The 22,042-nt window shown below is 41.0% G+C and overlaps 1 long non-coding RNA gene across 1 annotated transcript in view; it reads right to left on the bottom strand.

Annotated features, from left to right (window-relative positions):
* LOC149864825 (uncharacterized) overlaps positions 1-19,322 on the bottom strand; it is a 57,504-nt gene extending 38,182 nt beyond the window's left edge. The window contains exon 1 of the long non-coding RNA XR_016442288.1: positions 19,202-19,322. This is a non-coding gene — a long non-coding RNA (uncharacterized LOC149864825). The remainder of the gene's footprint in view (positions 1-19,201) is intronic.
* Between the last annotated feature and the right edge of the window lie 2,720 nt (positions 19,323-22,042).

Raw genomic sequence — 22,042 nt, 5'->3', positions numbered from 1 at the left:
GTGGCACAATTTGCTCCACAACAAAGTGCATGTCCCAGCACGTGCACTGAGGCAAAAAGCCCCAGCTCAGATTTGCACCACTTCTATTTGAGCTGTTGCAAGTGCACATGCTTGCATGTGTGGGTGTGCCCTAAGATTGCACAAGTTTGTTGCTTATATCACTTGCTAGTATTTTAGAAAGGTAGCTGGACATGGGCATATGTGGTAGTTTAATTAGTCTCATTGAATGTTTTGATTTTCCTACCACTCTAGTACAAACTAAGTTAGCTGCGTGATTAAAAGTGTATGTACAGTGGGGAGCTTAATTCTGTTTCCTCTTGTGTACCCCCTGTAGTTGCATCCTTGAATGTTTCAGCACTTACCGTAACATTGTGGACATGTACCCATGTGTATGTAGGCTGAGCAGGCACACTGGCCAGGTACTTACATATGTCCCTGAGTGAAAATGATAGAGGCAGGAGAGAGGACCATATTTTAGCCCTAATAGCTAAACGGTTATGGCATTCACACAGGAAGTGGGAGATCTGGATTATCAGACAGAGTTTGAATCTATGTTTTTCTGACTTCCCAGCACAGTAATCTAACTACAAGGCCACAGATAAGTAATATTCAGGCCTGACTTTAGCCATCCTTTTGAAACTATCCTCCTAGGCAACCAAAACAGGGAGGTATGTGGAGCAAAGAGGAAAAGAGCAAATTACAGATTATGTGGCTGCTGCCCTAGCTAGGTGAGGGTTCTAGCCTGGGCCTTTGCTTCTAACAAGGCAGAAACTTCTGCACTGATGCTGCCTCTTTTTTTGACTCTTAAATGCCGGGGGCAGTAGTTCAGCCTCAAAAGGGGAGGGGCCTGGGTAACACCTAAGCTGCGGCCTGTTGTCAGAGAAATTTAGGTTTAAACACCCTCTGAGCAAGGGGGAGGGGGTGTAGAACTTGGCTCTTCTGCTTCCTGGGCTTTTGAGGTCACTCAGCTATTGAGGTTAAAGAAGATAGGGTTGTCTTCCTCCTCCACCTAATGCTCAGTCATAGGCTTCTAGCTAACTACATTTTTATGACTTCAAAAGCATTTATATATCCATAGTGAGTGTTCATATACCTTACTTGTACCCACCTGGCCTCCCTGTAGCCTGCTGGACACCCTGCTATCTATGCACACTTGCTTCTGTGTCCAGGGTAGTAGAGTCATAACATGTGCATAAAGCCCCACTTACACAGCCAAAAGACTGCCAATTCAGCTCACAGAAGGAAAAAGAATTGTGCCCTAACTAAGAATTCTGCGCCTAAGGAATCTATACTGTTTCAGCTGCATTCTCCAGCTGTCAAATTTTTCCTTTACAAACTGGAATTGTGGTTCAGGTAACAATTGTTTTTACTGGAAGTGTTCAGACAATGAGAAAAACTTGCACCCCTGCCCTGCTAAAATAGTAAAAATAGACAGACACGGACTTAAGCAGCAGCAACCAGTATTGGAGGTTCACTGTTGAGGTTAGCTATCAAACATGAAGTATAGCTACAGACTATTTTTATGACATATGTCCTTTACTATCATCAAAATCAAAAAGTCTTGGTCAAGTTGCAGAGCAATTTGTTTTAAATTGCAGCTAAACTAGAGAAATCAAGCTTAAAGCATTACATTAAAAATAGAAAGAAAAGGCCCTGCATGTGTGATTTGCAGATTTAGAATAGTGAGGGGTAAACATACAGGCCATTTCTCAACCAGCATATGGAATCACTTATCTGAGGTTCAGTCATCTACTGGAATTGGAAAGCACTATCCCTGCAGTTTCTGAATTACACCCCAACAACAAAAGCATGTGCCCAGAGGAAATGAATGGACAGCAGCAACACTATACCTGCTCCTCTTTCAACACTTTTACATTTACACCTACACCTCCAGCAAAACATAAAGCTTCCACAGTTACACGTCCACACCAGAGATTTAGGTGTTGGAGTAGGAAACACCTACCCACAGTTGTCTCTACATTAGGAAGCAGTAATGAAAAGTGGCCCATTTCTTGTGATGGGCAAAATAGCAAGACATTTAGCAGTCATTTTCTTTTACCTAGCAGTTTTGCTACCAGGCACCTTCTGTCACACTATAATCTTATTGCCTAGTGATAATTTCAGTTGCACTGAGTTCCCAATCATTCAGGATAGTTTGTAAAAATAAGGAGGCCAGTCTTTCACTGGTGGTTTAAAATGGGTTTGTTCTACAACCAACATTAATGTAGAAAAATATTAATATATATGCCTCATGGGTATAGAGTAGGTTCAGGCTAGATACTAGGAGGCACTACTTCACAGTTGAGGTGGCTAGGATCTGGAACCAACCAAGGGAAGTGGTGCTCACTCCTACCTTGGGGGTCTTCAAAAGGAAGCTAGAGAATCGCCTAGCTGGGATCATTTGATCCCAGCATTCATTCCTGCCCATGGCAGGGGGTCAGACTTGATGATCTGCTCAGGTCCCTTCCGACTTTAACAACTATGAAACAACTATTGCTGTTCTTAAATAACAAACTATTTGAAACGTGTCTGGGCTCTAAAGAAAAGTAAGGAAGGATTCACTTCCTTTTGGGAAAAGATATGAATAAAAATACATATTTGAATATGTCTAAGAAGAGAGAATCCATGCTGTTCAGTGTGTACTGTGTAGCCCTGCTATTATGCCTGATCTTTGATTCTCTCATATATGTATATACATGGTAGTGAATGCACAGCCTTTTCTTCTCATGATGCTCTGTCTTAAGATTCTTCCTTATGCAAATTTCTAGATTCTCCTCACAACTTTATTAAAACAAACTTTGCACTTGTAACTCACTAGATTTAGTGTATTCCCTAATAGGCTATTCCAAATAATAAGATAGGTGCCTTTTAATACTTGCAGCTAATCACATTACTACTTTAATTCTAACAGTAGAAGCTTTTCTTCTCAGTGCAAGTTTCAGGATTCCACCTCCACTGATGGAAACACATGCAGCCACATGTACCATCCCACTTTTTATAGACCATTTTTTTTTTTTTTTAGATACTGGGATTTCCCAGTATCCAATTTTGGCTCTGTGCTGCAAATATGCAGTGGAGAGAACCTTTTCACATGTGCCACGTGAGTTTTGCGGCATCTTGCAGGCACTGCAAAGCACGCATGTGCACTCATCTTGACATGCCCATTGTGTCAGAGACACAGTTGAACCAAGAGAAACAATGAAGTTGCAGCTTTCCTCAAAAGCCACTCAAAAAGGATGTCACTTGTTTGAGACTAACACTGCTGATTCAAAAGCACCTACTGTTAAATAGATATATCTTCCTATAAGACCTCTTAAGCACTAAGCAGGCTTTGTTGGGATGCCAACAATGCAATACAAGGAAAAGAAATTAAATGGATTATTTGTTTCCTGAGACCTTTAGTTGAAGCAAGCAGGAAGCCTCAGGCAATTTTAACTTATGCCAAGAGTCTGTGAGGTTAGGACAGTGGAACAATTCTAAAGCAGAATCATATGCCAAGAACTAGTCTCTATAAAATGCATGGTGCTTTAAGCAGAACCCCACCTGGACTTTGACTGTATATTTGAAGGCCAAGTGTTACATGACAGCCATGCTGCCTGACCCCATTGTTTACAAATTTTGCCTTAACCCGTGGGTCTTTTAACATGTCACACAAGGCTAGGACCATAATGGGAGAGTAAATCAGAATAATAAACAAGAACTGTTACAAGTGTTGGTTTGTTTGGGGGGGTTGTTTTTTAAACACCAGCAAGAGCCAAGTAAAACCTATTCTAACCATTTAGAATGATTTATCTATCCTATACTGATAATTAGAATCACAGCAAATTAGAGTTGAAAGGGATCGCAGGACATCTAGTCCAACCTCCTGCTCAAAGCAGGACCATCCCCAACTAGATCATCCCAGCCAAGACTTTGTCTAGCTGGGTCTTCAAAACCATCAAGGATGGAGATTCCACAACCTCTCTGGGTAATTTGCTCCAAGGCTTTTTTACCCTTCTCATGAAAAAAGTCTTGCCTAATAGCTAACCTAAACTTCCCTTGCTGCTACTTGAGACCATTGCTCCTTGTCTGTCATCTGACACTGTTGAGAACAGTTAAGCACCACCCTCTTTGGAACCAACTTTCAGATAGTTGAAGGCTGCTATTAAATCCCCCCTTGGTCTTCTCTTCTCTAGACTAAATTAGCCCAGTTCCCTCAGTCTCAAACCATTTTTGTTGCTCACTGCTGGACTCTCTCCAATTTGTCTGCACCCTTTCTTTAGTGGGCAGCTGTGCCAGGCTGCATGGTGAGCCTGCCACTTGAAGTAGATAGGCAGCTTGGAAAGCACCCTGTAGGTATGACAGGGGGGTGATTACTGAGTCTCCTGACTGAGAGAGGGCTTGGCTTAGCCAGGAGATAATTCTAGATCCCAACTGAGTCAGGCAGTGTAGCCTTGACTGCCAAGAGGTGAGGAGTTTCTGGGAGCAGGGCTGCATCAAAGCTATGCACACCAAGCAAGTTGGGGTAAGTGGTAGAGATCCCAAGAACAGGGCAGAGAATGGGAAAGCAATAGGCCAGGAAGAAGAGGGCTTTGGCATGCACTGGCCTAGGAAGGCCAGGCTCTGCAACAGATGGGCCTGGGGGAGGCCAGGACTTGGAAGCAACAAGGCTGGGGATAGAAGCCAGAGGGCCATAGCCCAGTAGGGGCTGAGAACATAACGTAAGAAGAACAATGAGTGATGACTCCCATGAGACATGGGGCATGGTGTAGGGGGCAGACAACCACACACAGTTGGAACCACACAATTAGGCCATATGGTGAGACCCACAAACACCTGGTGGTTATGATGAGAACAGATTGGAAAGCCCTGCAGTGCCCTCCTTTATATAAATAACAAAAATGTCAAGGCATGGCAGATGAGATGGAAAGGATGCTGCCCAAACTAAGCAGAGGGAGCCAGGGCCAAAGGGACTCCAGGGGCTTCACATCCACCCCTGAAGGTGGAACCTGTTGCAGCAGCCCAAAACTAAACACAGTACTCCAGATCTGGCCTCACCAGTGCCAAATAGAGAAGAATAATCACTTCCCTTGATCTGCTGACAACACTCCTACCAAAGCAGCCCAGTATGTTATTAGCCTTCTTGGCAACAAGGGCATGCTGTTGGCTAATTGTCCAGTGTAACCCCTAGGGGCTGTTGCTAATCACCGTCTTCTCTACCAAGTGTTTAGAAATGGATTTCTTGAGGACCGGCTTCATGTTTTTTCCTGGGACTGATATAAGGCCGACTACTCTGTAATTCCCCAGAGCCTCCTTCTTCCCTTTCTTGAAGATGGGCACTTCATTTGCCTTTTTTCAATCATCCAGGACCTCTCCCAATAACCACAAGTTTTCAAAGATAATGGCCAGTCTGTCTGCAGTCACATCAGCCAACTGCCTTCAGCACCCTAGAGTACATCACATCTGCCCCATAGACTTGTACACATTGAGCTTTTCTAAATAGTCCCTACTCTCTTTGCCATAGTATTGCCTCTTCATTCGGTCACAATGACATTAGATTATAAGTATTCCAAAAAGCTTATGCCCAAAACAATTTCAGATGCTGTAAAATTAAAAGTTAACTGCTTTTACTTTTGTTGTTCAGTTTAACTATTGGTGAATTGATGTCTTTTGTGACTGTTTATTGTACATGTTAGCTGTCATTAGCTTCACTATTTGCTGAGTAGTAACGCTAATTTAATGGTTATTTTTGTGATATGGACTAGTAACTGGAATCATTCCATCACATCAGCCACTGAACAGCAATCAGAGAGTAATGACTTCTGGCTGCTGTTCTTCTGAATTGGTGATGTGGAGGAGAAATGGCTTTGTATCTAGTGCCAATCTCTGAGTCATCAAATTCCCCGCAACTAAAATTTTCATCTAATTTTCCAAAACAAGGACTGTCCTTCCAAATACAATTTCATATTTGCACAATCAGTGTCACAGGACATGCTTCTACTACTAACACAAGCTCTGTGGACAGGCTCAGACAATCCCAAAGAAGAAATCAAAGTTTCATCCTCATGGAGAATTCTCATTTGATCTTAATTGAATATTAATAATTAGTTTAATTTTTGCTATGCATCTTTAAGAAGGAGACAGAGGCTCCCCACTACTTTAAGGGAACCCCAGCAATAGGGAGAGCTCCAGGTGGGGTAGTCTGCCCATTTAAGAGTAGCAGAAGAACAAACTGCCTGGGTACTTTAGGCTGGGACTGCATTCAGAGGTTGCTGGCCTGCAGTACTAGTCCCAAGAAGCAGGGCCATAGGTCCTAGCCCAGCAGCTGTAAACTGGTCTAGAGGTCAGCCACACCTGTGTTATAGAGATCACCACAACAGTGGTGGCTGGGGAGAAGTCACAAGACCCAGAGGGGCTGGACTGAGGCAGCATGTAAGCTCAGGGCTTGAGCCCAGGAGATAGTAGGTCTTTTTCAGGCTGCCAGGGATAAAGTTCCTCCATGATGACTGTGGCTGAGAGACTGCCTGGGGGATCCCAACTACCAAGCAGGCTACGAGTAAAAGGCAGGAGAATTGTGAAAGAGATAAAGGCTGTGATGCAGCCAGAGGACTTTAAATTTCAGTTACCACCTGAGGGCTCACCTGGACTGGGTATGGCTAGCAAAGGAATGATGAGGAAGATGTGGTGGGGTGCCTGACAGGTACACTGCAGTTTAGTGCCAGTGGGGCACATGAAGTCTGGAGGATGCAAGTGGGCAATGGCCAGCCTGAGGTCAAGAAAGCCAAAGCACAAACAAAAGAGGGCTGAGAACCACGGCCAGGTGCCTGAAGCCCAAGAGGTGCTATAATCCTGAGAGTGGCAAAACCAGAGCACAAGCGGTCAAGACTGTGGTTAGAACCTATAAGCCAGGTCCAGGGTAGTGGACCTAGGCAAAAAGGCCCAGCTAGAGAACTGGGGCAGAGGCTGAGAAGGTCATGGGCATAAAAGCCTGAAGTGGCCTAGAACTGTCTTGGGGCAAAGTGCCCCACGTGAGCAGTAACACCTGTGAGGCAAATGCATGGCTGTAAGGGAAGTCAGAGACAATCAATAGCCATTAAGGTGATTAGTGTCCTAGAAGGCATGGATGGGCCAGGGAGGTCAGGCTTAGTGTCTGAGGGCAGGATACAGACAGGTGGGGTTCATAAGGAGCCCATAGAGTAGAAGATGAAGGCTTACTCTGGGATCCTCTTTACTCTCCCAAGCATATGATAATAGCAAGGCATGGCACGCAAGAGTGAGAAAATGGGAGGGAGGCGATGCTTGGAGAACAACAGTAAGGCAAAAGTCCTGAGGCCACCAGGGGTATTTCATTTATCTTCCTCTGTTTTGGGTCCTCAACTGTAAAATGGGAAAATTAGTTCCTTGGGCAACTACAGTATGGGGGGGGGGGGGGAAGGCCACCAGTGATTGTAGGACACACACATCTCAGGGCCATACATGAGTAACTAGATGGATGTATGGGAATGCTCATGTGCCTAAATGCTGTACTGGAGTGAGACTAGAGTGCTTGTTATCCAGAAAGATCAAGTTCTTGGACTTCTTACAAATGATTAAAAGCTTCCCTAAAGGCAGGTAATTAGCTCTTTAAGCCTCTGATTCTGTCTGTCTTTATGTAACTGGATTTCTGTTGAATATTTGCTTCCTTCTGAGTACAACTCATACTCTTCATGTGCTGCAGGTGACTGCCCAGAGGAAGGACAACAGTAAGAGAGAGACAAGGGAGCTCTCTAAACTCCATCCAGAAGAGCCTGACCCCACATTTCTAATCTCTGTGCGTCTTCTCTCTTAGCCTTGCAACATTTCTTCTTCACATGTACTTCTTTAAAGAGTGAAACAGAGAGAACAATGATTCTGCCTCATACAGGAAAGTAGATTTATAAAAACTGTAAAGCTATTTGTACAAGGAAAGTTTCCTGTGATAAAATGATGGCTTTTTCCCTTCAATATTATGTCAAGATATTTTCAGACTTGCTGGATTTTTAAAAAATACAATCATCCTTTTGGGCAGAAGTTACAAAATTAAAGGCCCTCCATAGCTTTGGCAAGTCACGGTGAATAACAGGGGCAGGGAAGGTCCAGCCCCTGGGGCTGGATCAGACCCACAGTGGACTCCATTTCCCAGCAGCCCCTGCCTGCGTCACTGTGGCCAGTTATCATGGAGACTGGAGACCCCAGGAGCAACAGGGCTGTGACAGAGTAGTGCCAGGGTTTTCATGGAGACAGGCCAAGCAGCACTGGTGGGAGCATGTGGCTGGGTGGGGAGCTGCTATGGGGCCAGGGCCAGAATCTTATAGTGGTGACAGCACAGGCCAGAGTCAGGGCAGGGCTGCAATCCACTGCCTGCAGGGACCGGGGCAGAGCTGCGATTTGTGCAGGTAGCAGATTGTGTCTCTGCCCCAGCGGGGTGTGCAGGCAGTGGATCATAGCTCTGCCCTGGCTCTGGACCACACTGTTACAGCTGCAAAATCCCAGCCACATGTCCTACCAGTGCTACTTGTGCTGGTCTCCATGGAAACCTTGGTCCCATGTCATCATGGCCCTGCTGCTCCTGGGGTCTCCATGGAAACTGGCCGTAGCAACGTGGGTAGGGGTTCTGGGAAATGGAATCTGGCTGTTGGCCCACCCCGATCTAAAAGGAGGAGGATCTAGACTAGAGCCAGCATAGACATGTTTTGCAAGAAGCCTAAATCATAATGACAGTCACTATGTATTATGGGAGAAGGAAGTAAATACTGAAGTACATATGTATATAAGTTCCTGCATACAAAGACACAGGCTTCTCCATGATTCTCTGCTCTTTGAAAAAGGGTATTCTACTCCACTGGAAGAGATAAGAAGGAACAGGAAGGAAGGTCCAAGGAAAGTCCAAGGCCTCTAGAATCATGGTTTAAATTCAGCAGGTGTTTTGACTGGCATGTCACTACGAGTGGATTAAAAGCTTCCACTAATGGGACCAGTTGGTGACCAGAAACTAGTTCCTTTAAGTAGAACATAAATGTGGTTGCTCAGAAGGTGAAAGAAATTCCATTGCCATCCTCTGGATAGTGGTATCTGGGGGGCGACCAATGGATTAAGCAGTTTTATTGCCAGTACACAGTATTTCTGGGCCAATAACATCCTCTACCTGAATGATGTTTCCCAAACCCCTATTGGACAGGCTTGAGTAACTAGCAGGATTCTTAAACACCAGCAGAAATTCTCTCGTGACTCCTACTGGCTTGCTTAGCATGAATTCCATGTTACTGACTCTAATGAAAAATATTTACAAGCTAGGAGGTAGGAGGCACCTGGGTGAAATGAAATTCATAGTGGGAATAAAAGACTAAAGCTTAGTTCAGTGAAAAGCTTTTATCCAAAAGGTACAAATGATAAGCCATTCATAGAAACTGTGCTCATGAGATTCCTTCCAGAAGTCTGATACTATAGCAAGGAAATAACATATGTAATGCCAACTGGCAATTGCACAGAAAAACAAAAATCAGTGGGGTATTAGGAATTGATTTTGGAAAAATACTGTATCCAGGTATGAAATATTAGATGAGATTCCTGCCCCTGCTCCAAATCCTTTTTGCCAAGTAAAAGGTCAGAATAGTTTTAAGGAACACAAAAAGCCCAGGTACGACTGTAAAATGTCCTATCCCTCCCTGCCCCCTACCTCCCATGCAGGCACTGCAGTAAAAGCCTCAGGCCGTCCTTCTAAAAAGCCCTTGCAAGCACAGACATAAGGGACATGTAGAAGAGGAAGGGGACTACAGTGGAGTGTTATCTGGAGGCCATCACACCTAGCGTTGCACAGATACTGCGCAATCCAATATCCACCATGGCAAACGGGCCCAGAGCTGTGTAAATTAGACTGAGTACTGCTTTAGTCCTTGAAGTATTCTGGAACTAGGAGGGTGCACAAGTGGATTAAAATTGTGTTAATTATTCTCCCCTGGGCTGTGAGTTTACCTTGCTCATTACTTATTTGTGATAAAGACAAGGACCATCTCTAATTAGACACAATCTGTAGAGCATGTCCTTTACAAATAAATGATATTCTCTTTATGGAAATACTGTGGAAGGTGGTGAGGTTCTTAATGGAGGGCCAGAGTGAAATGCCTTTCCTAAGTGACATACGCTTCAATCATACGCACAGTAATTCCTCTAGATATTAAGGCCTTTGAGGATTTTATGGTTTTCCTTTGGCCCTCAAATAAGAATCAATTTTGCCGAAATGTACATTTTAGACAGAAAAAAGCTTAATGTTCCTTCTGATATCCACAAAATTGTAAAGTTTAAGCCTGCTGGGGAAGAGAAACTCACAAGGAAGAACATTTTTATTCTCTTCTAAATCTAAATACTGACACTTGATAGCACCAATATAATTTTTTGCTCCTACACATGGGCTGCATCCAGACAAGCATGGCTGTGCAATACGCGGTCCCGCAGACATGTCTGTGACACCACATCCTGCACATTCAGCTGTTCTCTGTGCCACAAGGGAGCAGCATGGAGGGGAATATCCGGGGTCAAAAATGCACACACACACAAAAAAGTGGAGTTGCAGGGGCAGCACATGCCACTCAAAACCGGAGCCTGGCTGCCATGCCCCAGCTGCCAGCCAGGCTCAGAGAGGCAGAATTGCTGCTGCTCCAGCCCCAGAAGGCCCCCAGAACCCCTGATAGGCCTGCTGGGGCCAGCCCAGTGCTGGTCCCAGCCTCTCCTACTCCACTTGGGGTAACCTGCCACATGTAAGAGGACACATAGCACAGGTGTTCCCTGGGGACAATTAGTGGCATCACAAAGTGTCCTGCTGCTAGTTGTCTCCAGGGAATCAAATGGCCATGCTCATGCGGACATGGCCATAATGTTAAAAATATTTGGGGAGATGCATTCAGAGGTTTACAAAGCAGAGTTGTAAAAGAGCAGTAAAATTATCGAAGTACAGTATCCAGGTATAAGTCACCTGCCTATTGAATGGCACAAGTTTTACATATAATTATAATTCTGAAAACATTTCTATGTACTCCATTACTAGTCATCACCTATTGTCATCTAGATAGGTCAGTAAATGTCAGACACAAAACTCCACATTGAATGACTTCAGATTTCTATGACAAAAAGCTTTACTCAGAGGTTGCATATCAGTTTGTCCACCATGCATCCATGCCGGTTTCTTTTTACTCTACTTATGCATTTATTACAGTTGTGAGAGGAAGGGAGGTTTGTTTTAAATTACTCTGGTTTCCACAGTCCAGACTCTAGCTAGTACAAGGGAGGCTGCTTCATCAATATGTAAGTAATCTAAGCCAATTTATTCCCCATACTGTGAGGACCAGAGAATTTTTTTCAAAGTGTTACTAGACTAAGGAGAAGCATTTAATTCAGAATGCCCATTTAGCTAAGAATTGCCCATCATGTAACAGTTTTTGCAAGATCCGGTGTGCTATAGTTAGCAAAGTCATAATTCTGATTAACAGCTGGGAAAGATATTTGGATACATTATATAGATTTCTGGATATTACTTACCAACATGAAGAGGGAATGTGTTAGGGACAACAAAAGATAGCTTGTAGGGAGGACAACAAATACTCAGAAGGCTGTTTTATAAATGATTTAGTGATGTAAAGCAGGCCGATAGATAACACTGGGTGAGAACAGAATTTGTAGACTATCATTTTAGAAGCTCTTTGCACATTTTTGCAAGGCATATGTTGTTGGCCTCTGTGGGAACAGCAGTTGTCCTGGAACAGTTAGCTATTGGCTGATTCATAACAGAGCAGCAGTCTGTCAGCCTTAGCCTCCTTGTAGAAAGAGAGGATGACTTTGGGTCAAGCAACACAGTGATATGCCAGCATGTGATGGATGGATCCATGGATAGTTCATAAGAGCAAAATGTCTAAACTGACATTGTATGTTCTCTCAGAGGCTATTTTTTTCTTAATATTTATGGTCATTTTGACCTCTATGAAGAAAGACAATTAGAGAAGATGAATGTGAGGTATGCCACAGAACCAGGTTAGCAGTAGGTAGAAATCTACGATTACAAAGGAGTAAAGGTTGATTAAAAATGGAACAGTTGGTCAGAGCCCTTCAGGAGGCTTTGGATCAGACTTTGAAAAGGTGAGTTCAAGGAACCTGCATGAGAGAGGATATTATCTGCATTATTAATTACTAATTGAATTATTATGGAACCCGGAAGTTCCCATTGATATAAAGGCCTTGTTGTGCTAGGTGCTGTAAAAGATATATGAAGAGATGTGTCCTGCCCTGAAAAATTTAAAATATAACAAAGGAAAGCAAGACCAACTTTAGCTTTGTCTGGTGGTGGCAAAGAGATTTAACTCTTTAATCTCTCGAACAAATGCATATGTAAATTGTTTACCTTTTCATCTAGATATGTTACATTTGGTGCTGGTATAACTTTTTCATATAAGCTAAACCAGCCAATCATATTGAAGAGCAGAGACAAGCAAGTAACATGTGCCAACAGATTGCTCCAGTGATAATCATTACCACATCCACAATATTGTTTATCCTGTGAAGAAAAGCAGATGTCCTCCAGAGTATTTTGTAGGGTTAGTATCACACATAATAAGTACTATAAACTTTATGGATACTGAACTAAGAGAAACATTTTGCAACCTTCAGATTCCAAATTTACTGTTACTATAGTGATCTTGTTTCTCTCAAGTTATCATGTAGTGTGAATATATTGTATTAGCAGTAAGACTGATCTGATTTGATGGGTTCTTGCATTTTGTTGGCTTGGACTTTTTTCCATTCATTTTGTAGAACAGGCTTTGCAACTATTTCATAATAAAAGCACCTTTCCGGTTTCTACAGTTGCAACAGTGTCTCAGACAAAGACCTACAGGACTAAAATAAAAATAGTGAAGGGTTCAAGATGACATAATGTTTTATGCACACGAGACGTGACCACAAATAACCTACAATAACCTTTAAAATTAGTTTTTTCCTGACTTCATAAAACAATATTTTATTTGGCAGGCCCTTATTGGCAAGCACTTTGAACAGTTCTATTTGTTTTCTGTAACCAGGAAGACACAACCAGTGTTTTCACATAGGCTTCCTTCAGCACTGTGGTTTTGCCATTTTCTGCCTCTTTATTACTGCCTGCTGCTGTTGAATATTTTTCTTTGGGATGTTTATTAAGAATAAGGATATGAATAAAAAAATATCCATTCCTATCACAATACCTGAAGGTTCCTCCTGGTATAATATCACTGTACCAAAACACAGGAATGTATCATAGTATCTAGAATGATCTGGTTGCTTTAAGTCTGAAGTTATATAACAACATACAGAGGAGTCCATGTATATTATGAAAAACTGAAGAAAACTGACAGATATATCCTTTGATGCATTAACCAAAACCAAAATTTAGAAATCCACTGTAACTTACAGTAAAAACTAAAATGAGTGAAAGGGTGAGAGAGAACCACTGAACAAAAAAGCAAATGAATTAGAAGGTGAGTTCTATAATTAGGATGCCACAGATGGCATAAAACATGGTTAGTTGTTAATATATTTCATTTTGCAATTAGTTAATATTCTGTATTACCATGAGAAGTTGTCTTTGTAATGAGAACCACAGTTTGAAGGCAGCATGTTGAGTAATGTCTTTTACTAATAAGCAGGAGTGCATGGCATAGAGAGTCTCTGAATTTCATTATTATGAGCTCTGCTGTATCAAGGCTGGGAAGTATTTTACAACTATTTGAAGAAGTTGTCTCATTTCTGTTAGTAGGCTGGGTATTTTCTTCCTTTGTTTCCTTTGTTTTTTCTTTTAATTTTACATACATTGTACTTTACATTTTATTTTTAATTTTAGCTCTGAGGTATAAAATAATCATCCTTTTTCAGGCTGTATTTCATAGCACAGGAAATATTTTCTGCACATTGTACAATATATGAAAAGAGGTGGTATATTCAAGAAAGACAAAAAATAAATATAATAAAATCAGCTACTGTACACACTTCTGACTTCCCAGTATTTATTCTTTCTTATGTACAATATGTTGCTTGACTGTATAAAGAAAGTTCCAATAATTAAACTTGCTCTATTGACCTAACCAAAATTAACTGGTTATACAACAATGTAGCTGTCCATGTAAAAACAGGAAGTCAGATTTCCCCAAGTAACCCTTATTCACCATGAGAAAAACAGCTGGTGCTCTCCCTTTATATGCAAGTCTGTGGGGCATGGATAAAAAATGTATACTTCTGATATCCTCTCTTTTAAAAGGGTGTGTTTTTTTCCAATGGAAGTTTTCCAACAATCAGTTCCTGAGAGGTAGGGCCCCAAGACAGTCTCGTCAAAATAGCTAGAATTGTATCTTTGTAAGGAGAAGGCTGTGTAAATGAACAAAAAAGTCACATTAGGATAAAATGAATTATCCTCTCCGACCTCCAAAAAGAAAAATAATAAAGAGAGCATGCGCTTTTTTTCCCTTAAGAAGGATTAATAAGAAAAATACCTCCTTACAACAATAATAACACCGTTTCAGAATCAGAGCTTTTGTGTCACTGTTTTTCAGTAGTTACGCTACATTTCCCCTAGTGCACTGCTGGGATTTTGTATTTTTTATTTTGCTACGCATGCTCGCACATCTGCTCCACATGTGTGATCAGCAACTGGATTTTCTGAGCTGAATGTCCTGTTAAATGGACAGAGTGGGCAGATCATTCCTGTGAGAGCAGAGAATCTGCCTCTGGTGGATTGCTGCCAAATGCAATGGGGTAATAAAGAAAAGAAAGCTGCTCAATCGAATGGCTCTGAAATGAACTGTGTCCTCCCCTAAAATACCATATGGTTATGATCCCTGGAGACCAGGTCCATAACACCTAGGTCTGGCAGTCTATATTGGATGGTTGTAAATGTCTCTGTGCAGTCAGGTTGCAGGGAAGGCAAGATAATTACAAGAGAATCAGAAGTAAAACAATTGCACTCTCCTTCCTTTAACCAATCTCACGGATTATAGAGGAGACTGTGTTTTGTTGTAGCTGACCACTGATCTTTAAAATAACTGCTGCAAACACTGCACTACAAAATGCTATCTTAGGCCGGATACAGCATTCAGAAAAGTGATGCTGGTTGTACCAGTTAAAGATCTGGCCCTTTGTATTTAAAGCAGCAGCAGTAGGAGGTACTATTTTGCAAAAACATATATAGAAGACTCGAGTGCACCGTATGGCACATGAAAGACCAAATACAGCTTCCAAAATCAAACCACATAAAGGGCTGATAACATATGTACAGAGTAATGGGATAAATTAACAGGCACTTCTCAGTTTTGGCCATCATCACCATTGATTATTATTTCATGTGGTCCACAGGAAATGCTAATGTCTCTACTACAGATGAAGTTGATTACTTTCTATTTTTGATTAAATTAAGGATGCAGTAGCATGACACTATATCTGTCTGACCAACAACACAAAAAGCCCATTTTGGGGAGAACTGGAATGCTGCTACTGGCAGGAATGGAAAGGGGAAAACACATAGGATATGTACAGACCTTCAGGCAGGTTAGGGAGAGGTTAGTCTGCATTAAAAATGGCCAGCTGGTCTAACTTAGTTCACCCATGTGTGCAACTTATATTGTTCCTAGATAGGTCCATCTAAGTGCAAACTGTACAGAATTTCCAAGACGATTAGACTGGTCAAAAAATGGCTGACCTGAGCTAAGTTAAATATATCTCAGAGATACAATAAATTAGATCAGGTACAGGTAAACCAATCTAACTGAACTTCTGTACATTTTTGAGCACAGCCCAGAGGCTGGGAAAGCTCAGCCACAAGGTCCGGCCCTGGGGCTGCACTTTTCCTACCCACCCTGACACTATTTATGGACACTGATTCCCTCCCGACCCACTTGCCCTCCCCCTCCCAAGACTTATCTTAGCACAGGCTCCCAGCATCTATCTAATTACTAAGTTAAATTGGGGAGACATTTTTAAAGAGATCTAACCCCCATAGCTTCTAGCTGTAATAGCTGCATGCAGCCCTAAGGGGAAAACTAAATAATTGGTTTCATAAACAAAAAATATAACATTTATATCAATCACATTAAACCAACAGTCATCTCTCAATATTAATCTTAAAATTCAAATGTCAATAGTACTGGTAAAGTCACAAACATCACTACTCAATTCTCTATTACCCTAGCACTTTAGTTTTCCTTTTAAGCCTTCTGATGGGAGACACTGTTTTGGCTTGATATAGACTCTGAAACAGCTATCCTGGTAGTTTCAGATAAAAATTTATTTCCTCTGCTTTGGAAGGCACCTAGCAAAATGTTTTACCTTCAGCAAAATGGAATGCTTCAGAGATGAATCATTTTGTCAAAAACGTTTCCAGCAGCTCTAAATATAATAGGTGATTCCAGTTTCACAAATAGAAAAGAGAGGGTCTGCGAGCTATCCAGAGCCAAATACAATATTATAGTTCAGAGTCTTCAGACTCCAGCAGCACATTTCTACCTGGCTTTGACCTATCATGATAATATTCATACTACTTTGTATTCTTTACGTTGGCTGTCTGGCAAGTTTCAGATTCCGTTTAAATTGAGTGTTACAAAGCTCTGAAGCTATATTCAATACCTTCAACTTGAGTCTCCGTTTGACAGGATTTTGTGCTTACATCCTGTTCTTTATTTAAGGGGCCTGCCATTTTGCCTCAAGTCGATAGACAGTCAATAGACCTGGCTATAGCTATTCTGGCCTGCATGATGTGGAAGGCCAGGCTCATGAAATCTGGCTCATATCATCCCTCTCCAATTTTAAAATGCACCTACAATCTCATTTGTTTCATACGCATTGTTAAATGGTTACCAAAGCTATTGCTTTGTTTATTTCTATTGTTCTTATTTACCCATCTGTTTGCAATTGTTTTGCGGTTAGAGTAATTCTTTAAATTAATGGGGATTTTTTTTTTTTGGGTTCCTATTCAGCATCCTGAGCAGAGCTAACTAGGATGGAGACTTTCTGTTTTATAAGAATTTTTTTTTAATGTTTGGTTTCAGTCTGGGAAAGAAAAAAAAAATTTTTTTTGTTGAATTAAAGAGATGACAGGATAAACGTGGGGCTCATTGAATCAGCACTTCCTAGCAAAAACTGTCTCATAAAACCACCTGACTGGCTGTAACCCTGATTGCTTTTGTGAGGTAAAGGGGAGGAGTTGATTTATAAAAAGATATTGCGGATGCATCAGATCATGCAGATAGATGTAGAGAACTAGATCAGGTCTCTAACAAAATCCTGTTCCTCAGACTTTTTTATAGAGCTTTTAAAATCTGGGATATTTTTTACATTCATTTCTAGTGAACTGAAAACAGGCTGATCCAAGAGACCTAAACCAAATCATTCCAGTGCTTTCAATGGGTTTTAGATCATGCCAAGATGGGACAGGACTGACTTCTAGATGCATAGCGGTGAAACAATGCTCATTCTTCCTGGCTTCAAAGGAGAATGTGCACATTGGTAATCCTATTAGTAAATGAGCTGGGTATGGTACCGTATATTCTCACATACCACATGACCCCAAACATACACCTTGCTTTGGGAACGCAGAATGAAAAGAAAATATTTTCTAGTGTCATGAATTATGACTGCAGGATATCCTGACCACATGGCTGAATCCCAACTAGCGCTGTTCAGGGAAGAGCTAAAATTCCATCCTTACAACCATGGGTGAGTTGGAGGCAGCTGCTCAGCCAGAAGCTACTACCAGTTCCTCTAAACCCAAAAGGTGAACTCCCCTGAGGATGGCAGGAGCAGGGGAATGGATACAATGTTACCATGCTTCCATTCCTCCATTCCAGTATAAAAAATCAGCTTTCCTGCTTAAGAAATGCACTCCAATTTTGGAAAGCTGATTTTTGGGGCTAAAAAAAAGCAAGTATGCATGTGGTATGCAAGTTAACATGGTAAATATGGCTAATATGAGGAACTCTGAAGAAAACATTTTCAATCTTCATTTGAATCATTATTTTGTTAATTAAACTGTAACTGGGAAATAAGCAGTGATGAGCAAGAGAATCAAAGAATTGCTTCAACTCTAAACTTTCCATTTTAATTAAATGTTTTTTGAAATTCAAATAAGTTCTGTTAATGCTTTCTATTATTTTCTGGTTTTCCTTCTCGCACTTCTGGAGTCCAACTCACACTCAGCCAGCTCAACTATTCTGTACTGAGTACATTTCTGTCACTTAAGAAACAGACTTGTCATTGGAGCTTGTTGTTGACTGGCACATTCTTGGTTTCTGCTGTTATAGGGTATGTCTATGTTGCACAATACTGTGCTATACGGTGACAGCCAAGGTAGTTCTAAATGAGAACAGTGCTCTTCCTAGGTTCCCTCCTTCTTAGCCTGGGAGAAGTGCCACACTAATGTGCCTATGCTGCTTCCAGTCTCTACCCTCTAAAGAGTAGAGAGGGAATTACAAAAACATTTTTCATTTCAAGCTGGGGTACTAGAATATGTTGTTATTTCAGGCAGAAGTATTCTTGCATCTGGATTTCCCAATTTAACACATCATAGTTCGCACTAGGCATGTCTGATCATATCAGTCCATGATGCCAGTAATACAACCCTACCTGACATTTTCAATTCAATAGGAAAAAAGCAAAAATTACTAGAAACCTACAGAGAAAATTTTGCTCATCTCTTTAAGGGTAAGCAGTCTCACAGCTAAAAACTAAATACCATCTCTCCCATCCATTAGTCTGACCTAGTGAACATAAAAAATGATGGCTCCTTCCATCTGCTCAAATGGACAATTGTATTGGACCTCATATTTCAGAGTTTGGGGGCTTACATAGCAGATAGATAAAGCTATGTGCCCCAAACAATCTCTGTTTTTCTATTTCTTGTTCAATACATTTAAAAATGAATATTTAGCCTAGACATGGTACTTCTCATCTTTAGATCTCTCAGTACTTTGCAAACATGATAAAAATAAAAGTTTTCATTTCACAACTGGGAAAACTCAAGAAACTCAAGAACACATGTCCGCTGACTTGATTCTTCTATTGAATTTTACTGTCTTTACATTCTTGTGTAAAGACAAGGCCATGCTGCATAGAGTTTTAAAAAACAAAGGGAACCCAACCCCCAAATATTTTTTTTAACTACCCGGCACATTCTGTACTGGTAAACGATAGTACTTTGACACACCTGGGGAATGAAGTCTTCTGTTCATTCACACTGCTCTAAGTTCCATCTGCAGAGTTACTCTGTCTTGAACTCGGGATCACTTCTTTGAGAAGACTTGGACTCCAAATCTTCTGGATCTTGGCCTCTTTACGTTTGTTCTTGTCTCTCTGAACTCTTGTGTCTGCTCTTTCATGTTCCACATCTGGTTTAATCAGACTTAGGCATTCATTATAGCTTTGAACAGGTCTAGTGAAGCTGTCTCTTTTATTGCTTACCTGAAACCTGGATTTAATGGTTAGTTTTTCATAGCCAGTTTTTACATAGCTGTTTTTTATCCCCCCCAAACAATATGCATATAAAAATACACTATACTTATATACATACTGTAGAGAGATACATACTGTAGTTGTCGATTCCAATATTCCTCTATTTTTACTGGTTTCTACTAATTTATCTATAACTTAAGCTAATACTCAGGATGTTTATCTGGCAACACAGAGGTAGCCCAGACACTCAGAACACCATGTAATACAGACTCTTTCCACATGGATGCTGTAAGTAAGCTGCACCTGACAGATGGTGGAGAGGGAACATACAACAAAGAAAAGAAGTGTCCTTGATATGTCAGCATTGGAGGGAGAAAACTGTGGGGATGCAGATGGCATTGAGAGAGGATCTGGGCACACTATTATTACTGGAATGGATGAGAACTTGGGTTCAAAGAAGCCCATAAATACGAGTAAAGGATGAGAAAGAGTGTTAATGTGGGAAAGAAGATCTGAAACTAGGCAAGGCATTGATGGGAAGAGAACCGTGTCTCTCTGAAATGAGAGGTGCAGGGAAATTTCACAGCTGGAATGACACAAAAGGGTGTGGGTGAGGGAAAAAACATAGGGAAGTATGTAAAACTGAAAGAATATTTGAAAATAGGATCAGCTGACTCATATGCATTGCAGAAGACTTAGATGGTCTTTTCAGTAGACAGCCTCAGTACTGATCTCTCCACTTGTTATCTCTGATTGATCCCAAGTCTTGCCAACACCTGCCCTTTGTAACTCATACTCTATTTTCTCACCTCTGATCTGTGAGCCTGTATACACCAGGGTGGTGGGTGGAATCATAATAGTCTCTAATCCTTCTTTGCCCAGAAATCAGCCCATTCTTCCCTGCTCACACAACCCAGTGCCCCGTTTATTTAGCCAGCAAGAGTGCCCAAAGGCTTTCTCTAGACTTTTCTTAAGATTGTGCTACCAGTTGCTTGTTCAGGGTGTGCCTCCCTTTCTATTCCTTTCTGTTGCCTCTGCTTGTTTTGCTCTCTCTCTCATGTCCTCCACTCCCCCAGTTCAAACAATGCATAGCAAAGCCCTCCACCCTAATAGGTCAAATTCATGAGTGGCCTTGGAAGTGCCTTTGTGTTGGTTTCAAGTCCACTATCACCTCATAAATAAGCTTAACTGTTTCTGCTGTTTTAAAGACAGGCTGTGGTTATACCCACCAGTTTTAACCATAACAATTGGAAATTAACAAAATAAGTTTAGCAATAATTGATTCTTTCTGTAAACACCAAGCACAAAAGGACATGTATGCTGTGCACTGCTAAACCAATTAAATCTGGAGTAACTCCACTGTCAACACAAGAGAAGTCTATACTACAGACTGTATGAAACTATCTAAGCTAGGTTTAAACTAGCTAATGCAGGTACTTAAACCAACCTAGCTATGGCAGTCTACTAGAATTCTGGGTGAGCTAAGTTGCCCTTTGGTTAGACTACTTCTGGAACCAAACTGGTTTCTTTAGTTCCCCCACTAACTCTGGATTTACAGTTTGGATTACAACCTGGTTCTGGATGTTTAAATGTTGACCATTTCTAGTCTAGTTAAGCCAAGGAAGTTAGACTAGTACAAAACCAGCCTATAATCATCACCTCATACCCATGAAAGATAGATGCCAAGCCATTAAAGATGTCTACCACTGCTCCTTTACCTAGCCCAGGTAAAGAGCTATTAAAATCAGATTTTTCTTTTTCATCTGTCTTCAAAATAAGGTTAACTATTACTTCATGAATGTCTGTAAAATGCCTTGGGATCATCAGATGAGGAGCATTACATAAAAACAGTTGATAATTAGATTTATGTGTTTGCTTAAGTCAATGGTAACTGTAAAACTGCAATTTCAGTGTCCCAGAAAGGTCAGTATAACTGGAAAGGGAGGACAGTCTGGATAAAATCAGTGAAATATGATAAAAGTTGTCTGAACAACTGTTGTGCCTCTTGAGGAATGGGTAAGGAGAAGAAATCTTTCTTAGTGTTAGGATATATATTTCTATTTCCCTATAAATGTAAACTGATCAAATAAGAACATGTTCAGTATGATACTGTAAAGCTTACTGACAGTCTTGAGTACCTGTCCAATTTGGCCATCTGACCCAGCCTCAAAATGGCATTTACACATCCACACATACATTTTTTATAAGCAGGGATCCTGTTTTTTTCTGATTTCAAAAATCCCCAATTTTTTAACATCAGTTAAAAAAAAAACCCAAATCCACATTTTTCTGTGATTAAAATGAAACATATATGTGTGTGTGTGTATAATATGTATATTCATAGCATTTCATTTTTAAATATGGAGAAAAGTGGATTACTTTTTTAAAAACAAAAAAAGTTAATTACTTTTTTTTAGGTTACTTTTTTAAAACCAAAAACTGGGGATTTTTTTTTAAATTGGAGAAAACCAGAACCCCTGCTTAAAAGTGCCCATGGAGCACCTTTACCATCCATACGGCTGACTTGATATTCTGTCAGGGCTCCTTCTGAATGTAAATGAGGAATAATTTATTATTAAGGTAATTATAATTTATT

The sequence above is a fragment of the Crocodylus siamensis genome, chromosome 5 (genome assembly GCF_052110815.1).
Source record: "Crocodylus siamensis isolate JL-2025a chromosome 5, ASM5211081v1, whole genome shotgun sequence".
In the NCBI taxonomy this organism is placed as follows: Eukaryota; Metazoa; Chordata; order Crocodylia; family Crocodylidae; genus Crocodylus; species Crocodylus siamensis.
The sequence above is the reverse complement of the archived record's forward strand: the minus strand, read 5'-3'. Positions and strand labels throughout refer to the sequence as shown.